This window comes from Oculina patagonica, chromosome 3, assembly GCF_052425735.1.
Source record: "Oculina patagonica isolate OP01 chromosome 3, crgOcupat, whole genome shotgun sequence".
Taxonomy (NCBI): Eukaryota; Metazoa; Cnidaria; class Anthozoa; order Scleractinia; family Oculinidae; genus Oculina; species Oculina patagonica.
In genome coordinates, this window is record NC_135760.1 from 22,705,669 (window position 1) to 22,716,151 (window position 10,483).

At 35.6% G+C, this 10,483-nt stretch overlaps 1 long non-coding RNA gene across 1 annotated transcript; it reads right to left on the reverse strand.

Moving 5' to 3' along the window:
• Window positions 1–3,267: 3,267 nt before the first annotated feature.
• LOC144645735 (uncharacterized) lies at window positions 3,268–8,757 on the reverse strand. Its single transcript, XR_013569336.1, has 4 exons — window positions 8,357–8,757; window positions 7,781–7,877; window positions 4,778–4,880; window positions 3,268–3,581 (listed from the first exon to the last, which is right to left on the reverse strand). It is a non-coding gene; the product is annotated as an uncharacterized LOC144645735 (long non-coding RNA).
• Window positions 8,758–10,483: the final 1,726 nt, after the last annotated feature.

Consider the following 10,483-nt stretch of genomic DNA (forward strand, 5'->3'; position numbering starts at 1 on the left):
TAAAGTTAATAGATTAAAAAAACTAACAATTTGTTTGGTTTGTGAAGACTTAAACTGCACAAAATTACCGAAGTTTGCTCAAAATTGATTTTTCGTCTTTGCATTTTTCTACGTTTTAGACGAAACAAGACTTTTATAAAACACTTGATATGCACTGCCACCTTAATAAGATTCACACCTTTGTGCTCTTTCATCTGCCGCTTGACAAGAGAACACTGGCTTATTATCAATGACGGAAAAGTTCAAAACATGGGTGGTTAACTAGATAAAGAATATTTACTTTTCTTCGTAAATTATTTTAATCGGATGGCTGTAAAAAATTTTTTGGAACTTTGGCATGGTTTGGGTGGAGACGCACGGAGCATGCGTGTGCCTGTGTTCTTTTGTCATTTGCGAGCTTGGTATATGAAACCCTGATGCCTGGTTCAAAGGATTTTGAAATTCAATCGTGAAAACGTCTTGATTTACAGTTATACAGACCAAAAACTCAAATGGTGTCATTTAGGAAAAAAGCCGATAGTGTCGTTTGGAAAAATAAAACAGAAAAACAAACAACAAATGCACAGCAAATGCACCACTTGGCTTCAAACGCTGTACTGATAGATTTTGAAATATTTTGCCAAAAAAAACTTAATAATTGCCAGAATATAACTGTTAAAAAATCAAAAGAATACAAAACAATTGATGTATTTTGTACTGAATTATCCGAGAGTATTTTATAAAACCGTCAGCTATTCGAACGTTGTATTGCGTCATTTCACAATCTTCCAAAAATCTTAGATTTTAGTTGTCAAAATCATACAAAAAGAAAGGAACAGATTAATTTCCAACAGTGTCTAATTGTTTTGTATGTATTTCATAAGAAAACGAACCAAAACAAGAAAAAATTGGCCTTTGGTCTCTCAAAGAGCAACAGAAAAAACACCGGGATCGATTTTTTTATACTGTTGTCTTTAATTGTCTGGTTTTGTAAAATCAACATTTTCTCTCTTACTAACATTATATAGACTACAAAATTAAATGGCTTTTTTTCAAAAAAATTTTAATATTAGTTTTTAACGAAGTGAGTTTGCCAATTTTTTGAATAAAATTTTTATATTTTTTATTTTTTTTTGTTTTTTTTATTTTTTTTTTTTTTTTTTTTTTTCCCCCCTCCTTTATTTTTTTTTTTTTTTTTCTTTCTTTTTTTGTGGATTTTGGTCTGTATAGCAAGCATATCATTTTTGTTTTGACATTTTGTCCTTGTGAATTGATTAACAGAAGCTCGTGTTTGTTTTGGGAGTGAATTTGGAAAACGTCGTTGCTCCTTGGACCAGGCATTGGGTTTTATAATATTTAATTTTTGTAACGTAGAAAAGACCTTTTTCTGCCGACGTTCGATGTAACACAGGACTCGAAAGAAATGTTAGAAATAGAACTTAATTAGTTTGAGCCGATTTTTGAATAAGTGAAACTGAACTTGGCTAAAACGTTATTTCTTTTGAGCGAGATTTGGAAGAAAAAGAACATGGAGCCAAGCAATTGTCATATACCTGAGCCTTTACGGCAAAAAAGTTTTATTAGCCCATGTATCTGCTAAATTTTAAAAAAAAGAAATTATTTCATTATTAACAAAAAAACATGGAGTCAAATAATTGTCATATTCCTGAGCCTTTGTGGCAAAAAAAGTTTTATTGGCCCATGTATCTGCTAAAACGTAAAAAAAACAAGAAATTATTTCACTGTTAACAAAAAAACATGGAGCCAAACAATTGTCATATGCCTGAGCCTTTGTAGCAAAAAAACTTCAGCTTTACTGGCCCGGTCCGCCGCTTAAGCTTAAAAAGAATAGACGAGAAATCATTTTACAGTTAAAGAAATAAGGAAATAAAAAACGACATGAAAAACATTGAGCCAAGCAATTGTCATATCTGAGCCAAAAATACAGCTTTATTGCCCCATGTCATAGCTAAAACGTGAAAAGAAAAGTCAAAAAATCATTTTACGGGCGATTTTTGTGCGTCAAATTTATCCTGTGTTACACGCGAAAATCGACGGCTGAAAAAGGTCTTGTTTGAGCAACATGGCAAGTTGAAAAACATTTTGAAAAGTCTAAGGTAATTGGAAAAGTGAAAAACATATCGCGAGAACTTGGAAAAACACTAGCTGTGGCCACTTTGTCAGTTTATAAAGAGCTGACTATAGCTTGCCATGTTGCTCATCCTTAAAGTTATATGTTAACACCATCTCGTGCAAAAACATTGAAAGACTTAAACGTTTCGTAGACGGATAACTAGACTTCAAATTCTATTTGGCTTCGAAATGAACTGAAACCTTTTTCGTTTTTGAAATGTTTAGAACGAAACCACTGTTTATGATTTTTCTTAAATGTTTTTGCACGAGGTGTTGTTTACATGTTTTTTGGCGGAAAATTACAAGGGAAGCCATTTTGAATATTTTTTGTCGAAAAAGTTGCCAGGGGAAACGCTGTGCAAATTTTATCAAATTTTCCCGCCAAAAGACTTAGTATATATAGGGAAGATTTTCCTTCACACCTTTTTAATTACTTAAATGGAATTTCAATTAACTAATTAAGAAATAAAGAAAAATAAAAGAAATGAAAAGGCAAAAACACTTGTGTTTATTTATTGAGTTGTTTAATAAAGGTAATAAAGAAACACTTTAAGACAACTTTTGCATTTGTGTTTATTGACTTTAATAAGTTAGATAATATTACATCGAAGACAGTAGACGGCAAGTAAGTTCAATTTATAAATGACAAAAGTAAAAGCATTAAGACTAAATAAATATATTACGAAAATTATAAAAAAATTGGCGATGCGTATTTTGAGCGCCTGTATTTTTCTAAGTTTTGGGGGAAAATTTAAAGTTTTAAAAGATGTAATAAAAAAAAAATTTTTAAAAAAAATTGGCGCATGCGTATTTTAAGCGCCCGTATTTTTCTAAGTTTTTTGGCGGGAAAATTAAAAAATTTTAAACAGATGTTACCATGGAAGTGTTTTCGCAAAAAAATTAGCATAAGGTAACTTGAAAATTGCTTTTTTAATCAAAGTAGTAATTGAAAGACCTAAAAATTTGAATTCAGATTTTAAAAAATCTCTAACATGAAAAAAAAATCAGCTGGAAAATTTTAGCTGCGATTGTCCTAAGTAATCTTTAACCAACTTCTTGCAATCTGTAGCTAGACTATTAAACATTAAAAAAAGTTTTACAACAGAGGTCAACAACAAATTTACCAGGATTTACCAAAAGTAGTAAAATACTGGTTTCAAATTGTCTTAAAAATTTGAATAACCTAAACTTAGCGAGAAGATTTTAATTTGAAAATCAAACAAGACAATTTAGTAAGTTTGTTTCTGTCACTGCTGAAAAATTGTTTTGAAAACGTGAATCGTTTTAAAGGTTTTTGGAAAATCAAACGAGACAATTTTAGCTGCGATTCTCTCCGAATAATCTTGACTTAAATCCAACTTAGTTTTTCGGTTTTCTACCTCTACTGTAAACTTGTCTTTCTCTTGCTTGATTCTTTGTTCTTGATCCATGATTCTGTCGTGAAGAATTGAGGGGAATCGGCCGGCAATCTGCAAGAAAATAAATAAGATATATCAATAAATGAAAGCATACTGATACTAAGACTTCTTTTAATAAGGTTTACAGTGGCTTTTTAAAGATTAAAAGCTTTAAGCCTTTGGCTTTTTCGTACATAATATTAAAAGTTAACTCGGAGACGCAATATCAAAGACTTGTCACCTCCTAAGTTCGACACTATGAAATTTGCATTTTAGTTTTGCACGTGGAGACGAGAGTTTTGCAAAAGGATTTAGACAATCCTTGACAAATTTAAAATCCACTGCATAAGAATAAACTTTAAAAATTTCTCATATTTATCGTTATTTCGTAGTAATATGTGAATATCATTGTCTACTTTAATACCAAATGAATGAATTTCAATTTCGCGGATTTTGCCATTGTAACTGAAGATTTATGTTTTTCAAATGTCGTCAGAATGTTTTACAAGGTGGAAGTAGTGTTAACGATAAGGTATCGTATGTGTTATGTGTTTTATTTTTTATACAGCTAATTCGAGAAAGGTTGTCGGAAAAGCACAAAAGTGCACGCGACAAGACCAAACAGTCGTATGGGTGTTCACTAGAATTTTGTATATTGGCCTAGGGGAAATATACAAGTTTGTTTATTTGGATGTGAAGATGTTATTTTTCCTTTCAGGAGACCTCTTTCGGTAGCTTTAATTTTCTATCGCATGTCTTGAGTTTTGAAAATTCTTCTGAAATTCAGCGTGGCTAAAAGTACTTTGTTGCCACATGGCTGAAGAGAAAGAAAACGTGCAAATTCGCGTTTGTCATGTCGCCATCTTAGAGCGGTTTTCACTTGAGTGTCGAAAGTATTTTGCGTTTTTTTTTTTTCGTTCTCTCGCTTTTTTTTGTTTTAAAAATCTCGCCCCTTTTCTCGCCCAAAAAGGGGAAAAAAAAAAAAAGGCCCCCGCCTTCCCCCCTTTTTTTTTTTTTTTTTTTTTTTTTTTTTTTGTTTTTTTTTTTTTTTTTAACTCATATTAGGAGTATTCAGCACGTGCAGTTGCTCTCTACTTCTAGCTATACTACCTTTCGATCTTGTCGCGTGTACTTTTGTGCTTTTTTCCGACAACCTTTCTCGAAATAATTGTGTGCACACAGCGGTTAGTGTTATGCCTCTTTGGCTTTACTAGCTTGATGATGATGATGAGGAGGGAGGAGGATGACGACAACGAACTAACACTAACCTGTAGTTTGAGGAACACCATAATCCTGCTTTGTGTCTGTCCATGCCAATCAAGAGAGCTTTCTCGATCTCCAGCCGTATGACAATGAGTGATCAGTCTTTGTCTATGTCAAAAAAAGGAACGTGATGGTTAGATATGGCTGTCACAAAAAACTGCCTTCATCAATATCTAGTACCTCGATGATGTCAAAAATTTTCTTCCAGAAAGTTTGAAAACGAAAGGGCAATGGAAAAGCGTTGCAAGATAACCCAAATAAATCTCAGCTGTGAAGACAAAGGGGGAGAGATGGGGTGATATTTTTACTGGTCACTCCGTTCGTTTTGAAATCAGTAAAATTTCAACGGAAATCTACATAGTCAGAAATATTTTCTACTTTCAAGCTACTGATATTGGTAAATGATCGGTTTTAATGATCTCTTTTCCGAACAAAAAGTCTCTCTTCTAGCAAAACAACTCCTGTGAAGCCACAGTATTTTGAAGTGATTAAGTCGAGAATGTGTTGTTTATGGGTACAAAAAAGTAGTTGTTGTTGCTGCTAGGCCTGTCCCGATTGTGCTTGGAAACGTTTGAGAAACTTTTTGCGGGTCTAGCAACCTCGAGCAAGTTTTGACTTTCTGAGCAATTTTTGAGCACGAAAAAGTCAACGATTTTCATAGAAAATTTCAATTTATGCGAATATCTTGAATGTTTATCAACCTTTTAAACACATAACCTGTCACTTGACAACGTTTTTTTCGTTTCGCTAGACACCCTGGTTAGACTTGGAGTGGCTGGTAACTGTTTGCAATAATTTACAGACCTTATACTTAAATGGGTCAGTACTCAAACACTTTATCACCTACTACTAGTTGTACCTATCGGTAAGTGCCAACGACGAAATACTCATGTTTGTCAAAGAAAGATTTGAATGGTTTGATAGAACTAATTTGAAATGAACAAAATATGGTAATTGTATTTTAGGTAATATGCAAAAAAAGTCTATTTCTCTGGTGTTCATAAATGACACAGGCTTGATAGCCTGCGTAGCAGGCGCCGTAGTTTCCAGCGCGCGTATTCTCGCGATCGCGCACTCTTTTAAACACACTAAAAAACGTACACAGATGTCTGCTACGCAGGCTAGGGTTGAAGATTGATAACTCTGACAAATCTTAAATTCTGTTCAACGTTAAAATGTCAAAAATGTAGGCAATATTATCAATAAATGAGGTTTAATCACTTTTTTAAATACAACACGCGATGGTAAAATGTTTCCGTCCAAGGGATAGTTCATTCAACTCTTTAATGAAATCTCAAAATCAAAACTGCTAAGATGCTTTTTTAAAAATAGTTTTCAGTAATCAGAGACAGTAATGCACGGGTCAGATTTCAGTCTCGCATGCGAAGTGTCATGTTCAGTTACGAAATTTGAAAGAAAACAAAACTTGAACGGTCAAGGATTATTGGAGACAAAATTTTTATTCAAGTTAACATTACATTTCCGTTAGAAGCAAAAAACTTTTGACTTTCTTGTGTGTATGACATGCAGTATTTTAGTGAGCGTCGCTTTGTATTGATGTTATTCCTACGCGGAGCAAATGCGTGCCAAATAAAATATAAACGGTATTTGATTTGGAATAAATCATCGGTCAAACAATTACTATAAACACAATCAACACTAAAAGGAAGCATTTACCCGACTTCAGCTTTCTCATAAGTCAAGAAAACTTATTTGAAGTCAACAGTCCGCTTTTGATTTTTATGTCTCTCTTCGATCGTAAATCAAAGCGCTCCAAAGTCGAAAGATTATTTCATCGCTTAAGACCTTGATGTTCATTTTTTCGGCGGGAATATTCTGTAGGGTATTCCTCGATTTATAATTCCCTAAAGGTGTATTTATCGGTAAAGGGATGAATGACCACATTGAAAATTTAACAGCGAGCCGCGTGGACGCCATTTTGGTCATTTGCTCTCTAGCAAGGAGTGAGAGACTGGGAACCAGTTGGGAAGAACAATACAACCCAAATATGGGGTTTACTTACACCCAAATATGGTAAAAAAAAGTTCCTTACGCAGAACTTAAGATTTTCTCTACCTATACACTCATACGCACACGGCTCTATGATTCTGCCGCCTCGACAGCCTCGCCTCTTGGCTCGGCTGTCTCGTTGGCAATAACAGAAATGGTATGAAACAAATGCCCTATCTTTGGTCGACAAGTTGTGATCATTTTCTGGACATTATTGGTTACCAAAGCAACAATATAACCTGTTAAAAACACCCCTAGTTTTTGCTTTCAGTGCTAATAACTCGAAAATGAGTTCGGTGACCCCCATTTTGTATGTTGTTGAATTATGATCACCATGCCATGATACAACTTATGTCAAAGTTTAAAGAAATTCTGCAAGAGCGGTTCAGAGCCATCTTAATATTGAAAATTTAAAACGGTTATTGGCCACCTTAAGAGTATCCTTAAATTTCGCCCATATTGGCGAACAACTCTTCGACGCTAAGTTTCAAGCCATTTTTTGACTGATGTTATCAATTATAGTGAAGAACGAAAAATAAAGCTATTAATTAACATTTATTTTAAAATAACAAGAAATTTAGGTAGCAACTTTTGGATTTTTGGCAATTTTTTTAAACAATTTTTTGACATTCCAGTGAGCAACTTTCCAGCATTTTACGAGCACAATCGCAACAGGCCTAGTTGCTGCTGTTGTTCTGTTGGTTCACAAAGGTTGAAATAAAGTAAATGGTTTGAACCCAGGAGTATCAGTAGTTCGTATAGTGTGATGTCCGGGTGAGAGAGTCTGAGAAGAACTGTTGTTGGTGACTGACGTTCGACAACCGAGCGGAAGTCATCTTCAGAGTCAAGTGATGGGTTAAAATTTGACTCTGAAGATGACTTCCGCTCAGGGTCGAAACGTCAGTCACCAACAACAGTTCTTCTCAGAACTACTCTCACCCGGACGATCACACTATACGAACTAAAGGTTGAAATATCAACAAAATACTAACATTGACCTGCAGATATAAGGAACACCATTATCCTACTGTGTGTCTGTCCATGTCAATCATAAGAACTCCCCCAGCCATATGACAACTTGTGATCAGTTTTAACCTAATTACAAAACATAAGATGACGCTAAGAAAAAGCACACATAACAAGTGTTCAGCTAGTACAGGGGGGGTAACCTCCACAGTGATGCTAATAGTTTTTCCTCAGAAATTGTGGGAAGGAAAGGACAAAGTAACTCCCTCGCGTTGAATCCCTTGCCTTTTCCATGGACCAAGTTTTGATGAAAGTATCGACTTCAAAATTTGATACACTTCAATTACTTCATGAGGTAATCCCCTCTTTTACTCGCACCTTATGAAAAGTTACCCCAATCACCCCCACAATAAAAGTCCTTCGATCCCTCCATGAGAAAAAAGAAACCCTACCCTCCTCCGCCATCGGTGAATAAATTATAATGACCTCCTCCCCTCTCTCCCCACCGACACTACAACCGACAGTTAGGATCTAAAAACCTCGGTCGACGAGTACTTATACGGAATATTTCTCAAGAACAACTTTAAATATACAATTTGGTTATTTACCTCTAAAAGAGGCGCTTCCAAGGAAACAAATCTTCAACTTTTTCGATGTTCAAAGCGCACGTGTTCTCGGTCATCGTTTCAGGACAGGTTCTTGCAATCAAATGCCTCCACGCTCTCTTGTGCAAGCCTTGTACCAAACGCCATCTAACACTTCCATTTACGATGGAAAAGACTTTGATTTAGCTGGTTTCTTTGCGACAGAATAACTGTAGAACAACATTTAGGTCTTAGCGTCCATTCGCCATGCTCTTTAGGTGCGATAAAAATACGAATAATTAAATATTCATGTTCAATCTAGCCAACGACCAGAATCCTTCAGTCCTTTATTTTAAAATTCAAATTATTTAGCGATTGTAATAAATTCCCACTGGGAGCCCCCACTACCAAACGCCCCAGGTTGGGATAAGCAAGATATGGGAAGAGGCGAGCCCGGAGGCGGAAAGGTAAGCCATCGCTGCGGGGAGGAGGGTGGGGCGATGATCTGATGTCTGGCGTCCGTTTTTTAAACGAAGAGAGTGAAAAAACAGGACAAAACAGACCTATTTATACTGAACTAGCCAAAAATTATGCACAGTAGACTCCATAGAGTATATACAGAAGTAGGGAAGTAAACAAGTGATATCCCAAAGGAATTAGAGGCGTTTGTGCTTGAGGACTCCCAGTGAGAATAGTGTCAGGTTTAAAATTCCACCAGGAAATTTGACTGAACCACGACATTTTACCGCGGGCATTTTACGTTGTTTTGCAGAGGACGGCTAAGAAATTGTCCAAGGTTTAAAACGCACGTGCTTTTGTTTTTCTTATTAAATCTTTCGTATAGCGAAGCTCTCGTTGTCACCTTTGTTTGCGTAAAAACTCCATTTCTAAAAAAAAAATAAAACAAAGTTTTAATCGCAAGAGTATACTTTTTCTTTCTTTTTTCCCTTTATTTTAATGACGTTTTTGCTTGTCCTCTGTGGATCTACTACAAAAGAATTTGGTTTGCATTTGAGTGACGTCATGTAGGCACGTGACATTGACGTCAAATGTCGCACGACGCTAATCTTAGGCGGAGTAGCTTGTATGGCAGGCGAAAATAGCGTAGGGGAAGGAGTGCGAAAACGGGAAAGGGAAAAGAAAGGGTCAGAGACAAGGAACCCTGGAAACCTACATATTCAAAATGTAAATTTTCTTCTCCAACAGGAGATAGCCAGCAGTGCCACTAACAATCGATAAACCAATGCTAAGACTGTGACGCTGGCTAACAGAAGATGGTATAGGCGTGGTAGTGCGGGATGGAACCGTTTTTTTTTTGGAAGTTTATTTTTGCTTGCTTCTTTTGGTGCCATCTCCGAATAACATCTAAGACGGTAAACCTGGGATACACGGCCCTCCCCAGAAGGTGGTCTCTGCGATGATATGTTTTTGAATATTACAAAGGAGTTGTCCCGGCTTACTCAAACGACCAAATCTGTTTTGAACATTGTTCTCATCTGTCGTTGAAAATAGCAATGTTGCAAATAAAACGCATTTGATAACACTTATAAACAGCAAAATAATTTAACCGTGCCTTTATTTACAAACCTCTCGTTACCAACTATAGTAACACCATTCTCCATCGTAGGCTCATATAAATAAAGTTATAAATATATAGAGAAATAGAATTTCGCGTATAAACCCTCCAAAAATAGAACTTCATAAAATGTATGGTTTGCAACACAACCTGGCCTTGCAAACCCATCTTAATTCTAGTAATAGGTACTTCAAACCCTCCCAATTTTAGCATTGATTAAAATATAAGATACCCTGGGTGCCAGAGGGTTTTTTGCTTATTTTTTTTTGACGACAATGAGCGACTAAAAAAAACCCTCTGGCACCCAGGGTAAATCTAAGAAAATTCCTTGAAAATGTCAATTCTCCCAACTAGCGCCTGTAGGAAATATGCGTAGATTTGTAAGGAGAATTTGTATGCTGACATCAAGGATTCAAAGGGCTCAGTTAAGTAAGTTGTTGTATGTATTGAATAACCCTTCTTAAAACAAAGTTCTTTTGTGCTATCCGTCTTTCCCTCTCTCGTTTTCAATCGCTACGTTCCATTGAATTCTCGGTTCGTTGGTTCATTCTGAAACTCTACGATTAACTTTTTCC